This window comes from Periplaneta americana, chromosome 3 (assembly GCF_040183065.1).
Source record: "Periplaneta americana isolate PAMFEO1 chromosome 3, P.americana_PAMFEO1_priV1, whole genome shotgun sequence".
NCBI lineage: Eukaryota > Metazoa > Arthropoda > Insecta > Blattodea > Blattidae > Periplaneta > Periplaneta americana.
The window spans coordinates 201,882,971-201,898,211 of record NC_091119.1 but is presented as its reverse complement, the minus strand read 5'-3'; the positions used below and the strand labels follow the sequence as shown (position 1 = coordinate 201,898,211).

Genomic DNA, 15,241 nt, shown 5'->3' with positions numbered 1-15,241 from the left:
CTTGGCATACCTATTCATTAATATCTCTGTTGTGAAATGGAGCATTTGATCGGAATTATATATATTTACAAATGAACAAATCAGATTAAGGCATTACCAATGCTCCATTACTCAACATGCAGTGCTATCTTTAAGGAAAAAAAAATTAAAAATGATAATTAAAAAAATACTAATACTATTTTCACTAAAGTAATAAAAAAATAAGTTTAATTTTGTTTAAATGTTTAGGAGAAGCGATTGAAATTTGCAATGTTGAATTATGATATTTATTTGCATACTCTGTAAAAATTTTAACTCCCTAGCTAAAAAAATTGTGGATTTTACAAATTTAGTAACGCATCGCCTTAACACAGTTACAATCAAGAATTAGAAATCATACAAGTAATACAGATGCAATCAACAATTAGAAATGATACAACTAATATAGGTACAATCAACAATTAGAAATCATACAAGTAATATAGATGCAATCAACAATTAGAAATGATACAACTAATATAGGTACAATCAACAATTAGAAATCATACAAGTAATATAGATGCAATCAACAATTAGAAATGATACAACTAATATAGATACTATCAACAATTAGAAATCATACAAGTAATATAGATGCAATCAACAATTAGAAATGATACAACTAATATAGATACAATCAACAATTAGAAATCATACAAGTAATATAGATGCAATCAACAATTAGAAATGATACAACTAATATAGGTACAATCAACAATTAGAAATCATACAAGTAATATAGATGCAATCAACAATTAGAAATGATACAACTAATATAGGTACAATCAACAATTAGAAATCATACAAGTAATATAGATGCAATCAACAATTAGAAATGATACAACTAATATAGGTACAATCAACAATTAGAAATCATACAAGTAATATAGATGCAATCAACAATTAGAAATGATACAACTAATATAGGTACAATCAACAATTAGAAATCATACAAGTAATATAGATGCAATCAACAATTAGAAATTATATAACTAATATAGATACAATCAGCAATTAGAAATGATACAACTAACATAGACACAATCAACAATTAGAAATCATACAAGTAATATAGATAGAATCAACAATTAGAAATCATACAAGTAATATAGATAGAATCAACAATTAGAAATGATACAACTAATATAGATAGAATCAACAATTAGAAATGATACAACTAATATAGATACAATCAACAATTAGAAATCATACAGGTAATATAGATAGAATCAACAATTAGAAATGATACATATAATATAGGCCTAAATACAATCAACAATTAGAAATCATACAAGTAATATATATATATATATATATATATATATATATATATACAGAATCAACAATTAGAAATGATACAACTAATATAGATACAATCAACAATTAGAAATCATACAAGTAATATAGATAGAATCAACAATTAGAAATTATACAACTAATATAGATACAATCAACAATTAGAAATTATACAAGTAATATAGATGCAATCAACAATTAGAAATGATACAACTAATATAGCTACAATCAACAATTAGAAATGATACAATAAAAATTATGTACCCTAGGCCTACGTGGTGTTTGAGAACAACACTGATTTTATTAGAAATGATACAATAAAGATACAATCAACAATTAGAAATGATCTACCGTAATTAAAGAATGTGATGTATTAATATTTGATATGACTGACAGGCTCAGAAAATGCAATGTTCCATCAGAAACAGTCTGACAAATCATGAATATGCAGAAAAGCTCCCTGTATGGATCACAAAGTGGAGAAAAATAATGCAAGTAAAGTATCCTAATCGGCAAGTGGAACATTTGAATATTAACAGTATAGGTATCACACTTTTTTCTTCAGTAGTACTACTCAATTATTAATTTATTTAATCTCAAACTCGCCTCTGACAATATGCTGTAAAAACGACACAACGAAAACTAAGCTAAATTTTATGGTATTCTATTGGTCGTCTGGGAAGTCTTGACTCACAGACAATTTGTTTTAACTGTACTGCACTGTTTACAATCTTTCAGACGAGGATTTTCTCTTGAAAGTTATGCATGCGAAAGCGTGGGGCATAGCTACACTATTGGCACCACATATTGTGTGCTGACGCTCTTATGCAATCGAAATGCCAGCATGGGTGACAGAAATGCTTTGCATCTTAACGAGGAACATAGCAGCGACCCTGTGCCAATATTTCTGGTAATTCTCCTTAATTCCGCTTCTTTCCGGTTGAAGAAATTTCAAGTGTGTGTGATGCGTGCGAATGAAGTTGTATGACGTAACAGCGTCAGCAGTGAAATCTAGGAGACGTGCTTTAGTTACAAAGCTTATCAGATAACATGTGATTATTGCACCGATAAAAATCTGAAAATAGATAAGAGCTAACTTTCTAGTGGTATGAAGACCTGATCTTGGTAAGGACATGCAATCAAGATCTGTAATGATCAAGTAGGATATGATCACAATGAAACGCGCAAAATAAATTACACGAAGTTTTGTACGATTTCGTTTTTTGGTTCCTTTCCCTGTGTCGTGGACACATCCAACCTGAAAGTTGAAGTCATTTTTTGCATCCGTTATCAAGAACTATCTTGTATGATTGGACTTAGCAATGGACCCCAACACTAAGTACTTTTTGAATTTTAAATTAATCTTTGTAGATTATCCAATAATTCGTAACACATTTTAATTATTTTGTGAACGTTTTCGCCCGGTGTGGGAATCTTCAGACAATATAGATATCTGTACATAATATATATCAAAATTACATAATACATGCCCTGCCCATCTCAAACGTCTGGATTTAATGTTCCTAATTACAGTAGCGTGCAAATTAATCCGAACAACGTAATTACTTATGCAAAAAAATACTCAAACGGGATAAAAAAAAAGGATCTAAGACATACCTCAGTAATCTATGTGGCCCCCTTGTTCCTCATAACAGCTCTGAGATGATTTGGCATGGATTCCACTAATTTCCCACAAATATTCTTCATTTCTTCATCGCGAAACCATACACCAATGAGGGCAGAAATCATCTTCTCCTTTGTAGAACAATCCATTTTTTGCATTCTTCTTTTGCAAATTGACCACAAGTTCTCAATGGGGTTGATGTCGGGTGAGTTACCTGGCCAGGAGACTACCTGAATATTCTTCTTGTTGAAGAATTCTGTAGTTTTTCCAGACGTATGGCATGGTGCCAGGTCTTGTTGGAACACACCTCTGCCATCCGGAAATGATTTTTGCAGCTGGGGTACGATTCTGGTTGCCAATAAGTGAATATATTTGTCAGAATTCATCATTCCCTTGATAGGTATTAATGTTCCAAGCCCTTCATGTGTAAAACAACCCCAAAACATTACTTTAGGGGGGTATTTGGGTGCTTGTTGGAGATGAGCTGCTGTTACTTTTTCGGATCCTTTCCGTACGTAACAAACACGGTGGCCGTGGACCTCGAAATGAGACTCATCGGAAAAAAGTACATTCATCCAGTCATTCACTGTCCAGTGTTGATGTAATTTTGCCCACATTAAGCGTTTTTTGCACATAACAGGGGTTAGCAGTTGCTTCTTAATAGGCTTACGAGCCCTTCGTCCAGCTTCCAAAAGCCTACGCCGCACTGTTGTGACGTGAATATTCGCCCCAGTGGTAGCCATTAACTAGCGGGTTAAGTGGACAGCAGTTAGTCTAGGATTTTATTTACTTTTCCTGACAATTATACGATCATCTGCAGGTGAAGTCTTCCTTTTCCGGCCACAATTTCCTATTTTCTGGGGTGTGATGGATCAAGTCTCTGTATCGTTTTATGATCGAATAAACAGTAGCCAAACCGATGTGACATTCTGCAGCAATTTGCCTCTATGTCATAGAAGAATGCTCTGCTAATGTTATAATTTTAGACCGTTTTCGTGGAGTTGTATCCATTTGTGAAGACGACAGAATGTACACAGGATTGCAGTATTAAGTCTTCAACAAAACTGAAATGCTTATATGTACAAAACGACAGGCAAAATGTCACATATTATAAAAAAAATAATAACAACAGACCTTCAATAATGGAATTACACGTACTATAGATGTCAATTAAAGCCGTATGAGCAGCTGTGAGGCCAAAATGACAGAAAATGTAAAAATATGTCGTGTTCGGATTAATTTGCACGCTACTGTATGTCACGTGAAGAATACAATGCGTGAAGTTCTGTGTTGTGTAACTTTCTCCATTCTCCTGTAACTTCATCCCTCTTAGCTCCAAATATTTTCCTAAGCACCTTATTCTCAAACATCCTTAATCTCTGTTCCTCTCTCAAAGTGAGAGTCCACGTTTCACAACCATACAGAACAACCGGTAATATAACTGTTTTATGAATTCCAACTTTCAGATTTTTCGACAGCAGACTGGATGATAAAAGTTTCTCAACCGAATAATAACAGGCATTTCCCATATATATTCTGTGTTTAATTTCCTCCCGAGTATCATTTATATTTGTTACTGTTGCTCCCAGATATTTGAACTTCTCCACCTCTTCAAAAGATAAATCTCCTATTTTTATATTTCCATTTCGTACAATATTCTCGTCACGAGACATAACCATAGACTTTGTCTTTTCGGGATTTACTTCCAAACCTATCTCTTTACTTGCTTCCAGTAAAATTCCCGTGTTTTCCATAATCGTTTGTGGATTTTCTCCTAACATATTCACGTCATCCGCATAGACAAGAAGCTGATGTAACCTGTTCAATTCCAAACCCTCTCTGTTATCCTGGACTTTCCTAATGGCATACTCTAGAGCAAAGTTAAAAAGTAAAGGTGATAGTGCATCTCCTTGCTTTAGCCCACAGTGAATTGCAAACGCATCTGACAGAAACTGACCTATACGAACTCTGCTGCACTTTTCACTGAGACATTTTAATTAATTGAACTAGTTTCTTGGGAACACCAAATTCAATAAGAATAACATGTGACCAATTATATAAATACTAACTTGAAATTTTAAAAGGCAATTAAAAACACTTTTAAATATCTAACTAAAAGTACAGCAACAAGATTAATCAACAAGTATAATAAATATGCATATTTAATATCAATCTGTGATCGTCCATGACAGACAGAGATCACAACCGGGCTATTATGTGGGATCGATAAGCCGTATTGTTGTTATATGTCTGAAGAATCGTAGGTGGACACTTATTTGACAATAGGACACACAATTAAATGTGCATATTTTAACAGAGAATACCATGAGATCGTATATGGATCATATGCGGAGATAAAAAAGAAGGCAGAAAATAGGAAAGACTAGAAAAAACTAGGTTTGCAGTGAAAGACCTGCCCTTCGGCAGAAAACTATGAATGGATGAATGAGTGAATGAATGAATGAATAAATGAGTGAATGAATGAATGAATGAATTAATGATTTTAGAACAGGTGACTGCCTTTAAATAAGGGATGCAATCTTTCTTGTACCTCCACAGTGATACAGACGATACTTACTTACTTACTGGCTTTTAAGGAACCCGGAGATTCATTGCCGCCCTCACATAAGCCCGCCATAGGTCCCTATCCTGAACAAGATTAATCCAGTCTCTATCATCATATCCCACCTCCCTCAAATCCATTTTAATATTATCCTCCCATCTACGTCTCGGCCTCCCCAAAGGTCTTATTCCCTCCGGGCTTCCAACTAACACTCTATATACATTTCTGGATTCGCCCATACGTGCTACATGCCCTGCCCATCTCAAACGTCTGGATTTAATGTTCCTAATTATGTCAGGTGAAGAAAACAATATGTGCAGTTCTGCGTTGTGTAATTTTCTCCATTCTTCTCTAACTTCATCCCTTTTAGCACAAAATATTTTCCTAAGAACCTTATTCTCAAACACCCTTAATCTCATTTCCTCTCTCAAAGTGAGAGTCAAGTTTCACAACCATACAAAACAACCGGTAATATAACTCTTTTATAAATTCTAAACTGCTCAGGAAGAGAAAAAGAAATTTGCTGGGTCACAGGCTGAGAAGAAACTGCCTACTCAAGGATGCTCTGGAAGGAATGGTGAACGAGAGAAGTGTTCGAGGCTGAAGAAGAAATCAGATGATAGATGACATTAAAATATATGGATTATATGCGGAGATAAAAAAGAAGGCAAAAAATAGAAAAGATTGGAGAAAGCTGGGTTTGCAGTGAAAGACCTGCCCTTCGGCAGAAAACTATGAATGAATAAATAATTTTAAATAAGGGATGCAATCTTTCATATACCTCCACAGTGATACAGACGATAAATTACAAAAATATCAGTAACTCGTAGGTACAATCAGATATATTCGGATGAAGTAAAGAAAAAACAACATTAATGTGTTATATAAAAAAACAATAACATTACCATTCACATCTAAAAAGAAAAGTATTCACTATATTCACAAAAATGCCCTAAACATGTGGCTAATAAAATAAGGCGCTATATCTGAAATTACTTATTAATCACTAGCCGTACCCGTGCGCTCCGCTGCACCCGTTAGAAATAAATATAAAGTAATTACATAATTAAAATAGGACGTTTGATCCAGGGAACATTCGTGTTTGATAGAAGGATAAATCGTTTAATATGTTACTTAATTTAAATTGTATTTAAATTAATTAAAATGCGATCATTTTGGTCCAGAGACCACTCAGAAGTTACTGTAATAACATTATAGCATTATGTCCATCTAGAGAAACTACACTTTCCAATGGTGAAATAATAATTACTTATACAAATCGGTTAATTTAGCTTTCGATATTACTTCATACAAACACAGAAACATTCTCTAGGCTATGTTTCATAGCTTTCGATTGTTGTTGTCCAAGGCCCCTTATAGACGTAGTAATTTGTTTTCATTTCATTACACCACCTTAGATGGCACTGTATTTTAATTTTAAAACTCATTTATCTCATTAAATATCAGTCCTATCAAAATTTTGCAAAGTGTAAAACTTATCGGAAATAATTTTTTAAGAAACTTTTGTTATGCAACATATTTCACAAAAATAAATAATAAGCGAGATATTTCGATTTATTTAATTCAGGCACCCTTATAACCCCCCTTTTAAATAATGTCATATAGTCTAAAATTTAAGTTAGAGCGAACTTAATTTATATTCCAATTTTCATTTGAATCGTTTCAGCCATTATCGCGTGAAAAGGTAACAAACATCCAGACAGATAGACAGACAGACAGACAAACAGACAGACATACAAACAAAAATGTCAAAAAAGCGATTTTCGGTTTCAGGGTGGTTAATTATATATGTTAGGACCAATTATTTTTGGAAAATAAAAAATTACCAGAAAAATGTCGGCTACAGATTTATTATTAGCAGGGAAAGGATTTATATGTAAATACATATTTACTTATAAAGCTAATATAATTTATATTTTGCATTATCTTTATGTTTCACAATGTGTAGGGTTGAAAAATCCTACTTTTATTTTCCATATTTTTCCATATTTTAGAGTTTAGTACATATTTTCGTTAATTTCCATATATTTTCCATATTTCATATAAAACAGTCCATATTATATTAGGTTTAACAATAAAACAAAACAAAATTCCATTAACTTTTAAAAATACATTTCAACAATAGAGATTTAAACACATGTTCAGTAATCCCTTTAACATCAGAGTTATTTGAAAATTAGCAGTCCTATCAACAATGGGAAAGTAAGTTACAAAACTGTATTAATTTAATTTAAAATTTTTAACAGACTTCAGTTGTGCAGCTCAACAGTTAAATGCCAGTCAGAGTACACATAGGTTCAGTTTTGTAAATCATACTATAAAGACGGTAAATATGCCAAAAGTACGTCATTCAGTCAATTTAAAATCAAAACTAACAAGTTACATTTCAGAATTTAAAGAAGATGGTTTATCAACTGACAATAAAATATTATTTTGTAATTTGTGTCAGTGTGCAGTATCATCTACACAAAAGTTCCTGGTGCAACAACACATTACAACTAGTAAACATCAGGCCAACAAACAACTAAATTCCAAGCAGAGACAATTGTTTTTAACACAACCAACAACATCGAATGTAAGATCTGAGTTTAACATCGACCTGTGCCGTTCTCTCATCTCTGCTGATATTCCTCTCTACAAACTAAAGAATAAGGTCTTCAGGGAATTCCTTGAAAAATATACTCAACATACAATCCCGGATGAGTCAACACTTAGGAAGACGTATGCTCCATCCATCTACGATGAGACAATACAGAAGATAAGAGATGAAATTAAAGATAGTTCAATTTGGGTTTCCATTGATGAGACTCCCGACAAAGAAGGTAGACTTGTTGGTAATGTAGTTATCGGTTTGTTAAGTGAACAATATTCTGAACGAATTCTTTTACATTGTGATGTTCTAGAAAAGTGCAATAACAAAACTATAGTTAAACTGTTCAACGAAGCTATGGGTATCCTGTGGCCAAAGGGTATTATGTACGATAATGTGTTATTCTTTATTAGCGATGCTGCCCCTTATATGGTCAAAGCTGGACAAGCATTATCTGTTGTATATCCTAAATTGACTCATTTTACTTGTGTGGCGCATGCATTTCATCGTGCGGCAGAAGTGGTCAGAGACAATTTCCCTAAAGTAGATTTGTTGATTTCATCAGTGAAAAAAGTATTTCTCAAAGCTCCCAGTAGAGTTAACGTGTTGAAAGAAATGTACCCTGAAATTCCATTGCCACCAAAGCCAATTTTAACTAGATGGGGTACATGGCTAGAAGCAGTTGAATATTATGCCGAACATATAGACTCTATTAACAATGTTCTCCTTGCATTGGACTCTGAAGATGCAGTCTCAATTGATACTGCGAAAACAGTTACCTGTGACATAAGTGTGAAGAATGACTTAGCTCACATTCAGCATACATTTTCATGCATCATAAAAACGCTCAAAAGTCTCCAAAATAGGCACCTTTCACTATCTGAAAGTTTTGAAATTATAAATAGTACTGTGGAACAACTGAATCGTGGTAGAGGTAAAGTTGCAGATGCAGTAAGAGCTAAGGTGGACACTGTACTTTCAAAAAACCCTGGATATGAAGAACTACAAAAGGTTGTTGCTGTGATGAGTGGTGAATCAACAGTGAAGATTAACTTGGACTTATCCCCAGCAGACATTGTGAAATTGAATTATGTACCAGTTACTTCTTGTGACGTCGAACGCTCTTTTAGTCAGTATAAATCTATCCTCAGAGACAATAGAAGAAGATTCACTTTTCAGCACTTGAAAGAAATGTTTGTAACCTATTGTTATGGTAACAGACAATAAAAATTGTGTTTTGTTGAAACTACATTGGAAGATAAGGTACGTCCATTATATTTTTTGTTTAGTTTGATTAAAATGTACCAATATTTAACGTACATAGTCATTTTTTTATAATTTTAAGTCCATATTTAATTCCATATTTTGGTAAAAATCCATATTTAATTCCATATTTTGGTAAAAATAACTACATATATATTTACATATTTCATATATTTTTAGTCCATATAAATCCGTTCCCTGATTATTAGTATAGCCGTACCCGTGCGCTCCGCTGCACCAGTTAGAAATAAATGTAAATTAATTACATAATTAAAATAGGACATTGATCCAGGGAACATTCGTGTTTGATAGAAGGATAAATCGTTTATTATATTACTTAATTTAAATTGCATTAAAAAAATTAAAATGTGATCATTTTGATCCAGAGACCACTCATTTGGTCATAAAAATTATATTAGCAAGTACACGAAACGAATGCCTGTCAAGTTTTCTGTGCATAAGAAGCTATTTTAATCTTACCTGTCCTCGATTCACTCAGAAGTTACTGTAATAACATTATAGCATTATGTCCATCTAGAGAAACTACACTTTCCAATAGTGAATTAATAATTAATTATAGAAATCGGTTAATTTAGCTTCCGATATTACTTCATAGAAACACGATTGTTGTTGTCCAAGGCCTCTTATAGACGAAGTCATTTGTTTTTTATTTCATTACACCGCCTTAGATGGCGTTGTTAATGTAATTTCGAAACTCATTTATCTCATTAAATATCAGTCCTATCAAAATTTTGCATGGAATAAAACTTATCGGAAATTATTTTTAAAGAAACATTTGTTATGCAATATTTTTCATGAAAATTAATAATAAGGGAGATATTTCGATTTATTTAATTCAGGCCCTCTTATAACCTCCATTTTAAATAATGTATTTTGAATGTCATATAGCCTAAAATATAAGTTAGAGCGAACTTAATTTTTATTCCAATTTTCATTTGAATCGTTTCAGCCATTATCGCGTGAAAAGGTAACAAACATCCAGACAGACAGACAGACAGACAGACAGACATACAAACAAAAATGTCAAAAAAGCTATTTTCGGTTTCAGGGTGGTTAATTATATATGTTAGGGCCAATTTATTTTTAAATACAGACGTGGACAAATTATTAACAAAATTGACGATTTTTATGATAATTCTGTTTACAAAATTTGATTTTTCAATTTAGACTACAGTTCACAATTAAAGAGTTAAATTTTGTAAAAGTAGCCTATATAATAAAAATCTTCAATTTTGTTAATAATTTGTAAATTAGCAAAAATTTCAACTACAGTCTAAATTGAAGAGTCAAATTTTGTAAAACTATAAAATAAAAATCTTCAGTTTTGCTAATAATTTGGAAATATCCCAAATGTCAACTGTATTCCAAATTGAAAAATCGAATTTTGTAAAAATATATAATAAAAACCTCAGGTTTTGCTAATAATTTGTAAATATGCAAAAATATAAAATGTAGTCCAAATTGAAGAGTTAAATTTTATAAAATATACAATACAAATCTTCAATTTTGCTAATCATTTGGAATTACGCAAAAATGTCAACTGTAGTCTAAATTGAAGAATCGTTTTGTAAAGATATATAATAAAAATCTTCAATTTTGCTAATAATTTATCCACGTCTGTAGTATTATTTTAATTCTACTCACTATATAAATAGCGCATGCGCGATCTTCTCTGACGGCGCCACAGCTGCAAACCACTGCGATGTTCGTTTGTTAATAACCCACATCACAGACAGCTACTGTAGTATTTACTAACACATAACAATTTCTCTCCTATCATTAAGCGCCACTAAACGACACCAAATTTGAAAACAGCTCCCGCCGAAGTTGGCGCAATCTGGTGGCACACTTCGCAGCACGTGACCCGCTGGTCGGCACTCCGACACAAAACTGCGGTCTCGCGCAGCAAGCAGTTGTCATACACAAACAGCAAATTAGGTGTGATGTCACTCATTGTGGCGATCCTGCTTCCAGGAACGGCTTTATCGGGAGTCACGTTTGCAACCGCACCATCTCACTGGACGCTTCTCGCTTCATTGCAGCGATAATGAGGCCGATACCGATTGGCAAGACGGCCAGTTAAGCGGAATAGTTTATCACGAAACCTAGTAATAAACAAAACTTTCGTTCTCTTATCATCAAAGTACGCAGAATTTTATGTTATTATCATAACACAAGTAGCCTGTATATTATAAATAGTCATGTTACATAATTAAATTTTCTGGCCCTCCATTTCAATTGCGAAGTGAGTCCACCAACCAGAAGTAGTCTTCAGATGTATAAAGGTTACCGTCGCTGGTTCGAGCCCCGCCGGAGAAAATGAATTATAGACTTTTTTTTTTAACTAGCAGGTTTTTCTTGGATATTGTTTGTTTATATTTCTTCTAAAATAGGTAATGTTGCTCATTTAACAATTTTCTTGATTATTTCTAAAAATAGCCGAACTTAAGCCCTTTTAAGACTAGAAGCCAAACTGAGTAGAAGGGACTATTAAACATAAGACCTTTTTCATGTCAAAATAAATGAGAAATGTAAATTATTAGGGATGCAAAATGGATCTTAAACAATTATAGGACTGTTTACCTGGTGCTTAAAGTTTTAAAAGTAAAGGGCAGCAGTATGTGATAAAATGACTAAAATACAAGTTAGACCTTTTTAATAGGGAAGCATGGAAAGTAAACTTGTGATGGTTGGTAAGGAATAAAGTACCTATTAAATATTCTTAAGTCCTTTATTCTGTGTGTGTTCGATTCAAAAAGTACTTAGGACATTTGGTAACACTCTATAAATCCAGTCAGGAGTCTTATTTGACTTCAGCCGTTTTACCAGATTGTAGAGAATTGTTTCCGCTTTCAGAATAACTAAAAATCTCATTTTCACAAAAAAAAATTGACTTAAGACCTTTTTCCTCCCGGCCACAGAAGTATTAAAATAAAAAAATGCTTATTTACGTACTTACTTACTTACCTACTTACTGGCTTTTAAGGAACCCGGAGGTTCATTGCCGCCCTCACATAAGCCCGCCATCGAGCCCTATCCTGAGCAAGATTAATCCAGTCTCTACCATCATATCCCACCTCCCTCAAATCCATTTTAATATTATCTTCCCATCTACGTCTCGGCCTCCCCAAAGGTCTTTTTCCCTCCGGCCTCCCAACTAACACTCTATATGCATTTCTGGATTCGCCCATACGTGCTACATGCCCTGCCCTTCTCAAACGTCTGGATTTAATGTTCCTAATTATGTCAGGTGAAGAATACAATGCGTACAGTTCTGTGTTGTGTAACTTTCTCCATTCTCCTGTAACTTCATCCCGCTTAGCCCCAAATATTTTCCTAAGCACCTTACTCTCAAACACCTTTAATATCTGTTCCTCTCTCAAAGTGAGAGTCCAAGTTTCACAACCATACAGAACAACCGGTAATATAACTGTTTTATAAATTCTAACTTTCAGATTTTTTGACAGCAGACTAGATGACAAAAGCTTCTCAACCGAATAATAACAGGTATTTCCCATATTTATTCTGCGTTTAATTTCCTCCCGAGTATCATTTATATTTGTTACTGTTGCTGCAAGATATTTGAACTTCTCCACCTCTTCAAAAGATAAATATCCAATTGTTTGTAAGGAATAAAGTATTAAATATTCTTAAGTCCTTTATTCTGTGTGTGTTCGATTCAAAAAGTACTTAGGACATTTGGTAACGCTCTATAAATCCAGTCAGGAGTCTTATTTGACTTTAGCCGTTTTACCAGATTGTAGAGAATTGTTTCCGCTTTCAGAATATATAAAAATCTCATTTTCACAAAAAATTGACTTAAGACCTTTTTCCTCCCGGGCACAGAAGTATTAAATTAAAAAAATATTTCCAGGAATAAGCACAGTCTACTATATACAGTCACGAAGCTTGAGTTTTGAGGGTGCTAGAAACAACAGACTGTGACAGTACTATTTTGCATTGCCTGTAATGAGGCGATATTAGCGATCCTAGTGGTGAGCAACTATCTAATGTTTGCATATTTACTACGTATTGAGCTTCGCGACTGTATATACTAGACTGTGGAATAAGTTTCAATTGTCAGTCACCTGTATGTCCGGCTGTGGTGTTACGGAACAGTTTAGGCGCGATGTATCACTCCTCCGAAGCCACGGTCGTGGTTCGAATTCCAGCTAGGCCATGGATGTGTGTTCGTTGTCAGTACGTCGATACGCGATGTGGTGCTGGTCCCAGGTCACTGCATCTGTTGAGAAGAAGTCCAGATGTGAGCGTGAATCACAGGACAGCTGCAGCAACATGACGCAAGTAATTATCAGCTGACAGAAACAGACTACAATAAAAATCTTCTTCCATTCGAAAACTCCACTTTTAAAAGCAAACACAGTTTTACATTGAGCTAAGAACTACAATCTCATAACTGTGCCGAACTTAATCTACTGTACAAAGCTTTTCATACTGTCAGCACTCAGAGCTACGCCTATATCTTCCGGTATGGTATACACACTCCAAACTATTATATGTCGGCCTATGCTGTACATCGATGTCAAAAAAAAAAATTAACAGAATGAGATTAGACTTTATCTCTATAAAAATCTTTCCGAATTTTTTGTAAAAACATCTTATGTAGGAACTTTACAAGAAAATATTTTTGCTTCCTTTTCGAGATAAAAATTGTTTTATATGACAATTTCATTGCGTGTTTTGGGAAAGCATTGATTGAATTCTCAATATGTTCAGTCAATTTAAGAGAGTAGAGTATTATGATAATATAAGATTGAAAGAATTTTAATTTAGTCATTTAAATATGCAAAACTTTAATCCAGATAAATGTAACCTTTTAAAATTATTTTTCAGAACGAAAAGTTATTACATTTGTTCGGATCATTTTTTCTGCACATTTTAAAGGACAAAACTAAAATTGTTTCAATCATGTATTATCATAATACTCTGCTCTTTAAATTGACTGAGCATATTGGGAATTATATCAATGGCTTTCCCAAAACACGCTATGAAATGTTTCATATAATAGTAATATGCGTTACAAGAGCGGTATGTTGAAGTTTTCATGTTCGAGGAAAAGTTTGAAAAAGCGAAACATAATCGATCTTTTTTAATTTCCGAGAATTGAAAGAAAACATACCGCTCGTGTATCGTACATTATTTTGTGCGAAGATCGTTTATTACACACCTGAAAGAGGAATTTCTAATTAGTTGCAATGAAATCTCCATCTTGGTTTCTGTTCAATGACGGCAAATTTGCAAAACAAAAATATCTATGTTTAACATTGTTTTCTGTGTTTACTATACTCCAGCAGGCCGTGATATACGTCTGTCTTTTTTTCCCCCAGTCTATAAATGCGAACTTAAAACAAACGGTAAGGTTATGTAATGATTTATTTTTCATTTTAATATTTTAACAATATTATTTATATAACATATTGCAGTAATAACATCGGCAAGTTTAATTTTGCCGGTCAAGCAGATTTTTTTCACGGCTTCCTTAATGTTACTTGCATCACGAATGCAGTAACTTTAGTGGAGTTGTAGAGTTTACTTAATTTTTGCAAATATTTAAAAACAATAATTAACAGTGCAATTTAGGTGAAATTGCAGTGGTAAGTTTCCAATTTATAATTATTACTATATTGAACGTCTCTAAAAATAATATGTTAAAAGCCTAAAGCAGTAAAATCAATATGTCACTTAAGCGGTAAGAAGAGGGAAATTGTTATGTGTGTTAGGTTGGGAATACTGAATGTGGAATTTTAGACTTATCGCGGGTTGGTTTTGTGCGGAAACCAAGCAAATACGCACGATCTCGCACAAAATCATTTTCATCTCGAAA

The 15,241-nt window shown here is 33.4% G+C and overlaps 1 protein-coding gene across 4 annotated transcripts in view; it reads right to left on the bottom strand.

The window, feature by feature from the left end:
- LOC138696965 (pleckstrin homology-like domain family B member 1) overlaps positions 1 to 15,241 on the bottom strand; it is a 733,810-nt gene that overhangs the window by 269,397 nt on the left and 449,172 nt on the right. For 3 of the 4 annotated variants that reach the window (XM_069822500.1, XM_069822501.1, XM_069822502.1), the window contains one exon: positions 13,485 to 13,639. The gene's annotated coding sequence lies outside the window, so the exon portion shown is untranslated. Of the gene's footprint in view, positions 1 to 11,040; positions 11,419 to 13,484; positions 13,640 to 15,241 lie in introns of those variants that run through there. The other variant, XM_069822503.1, reaches the window with a different exon arrangement.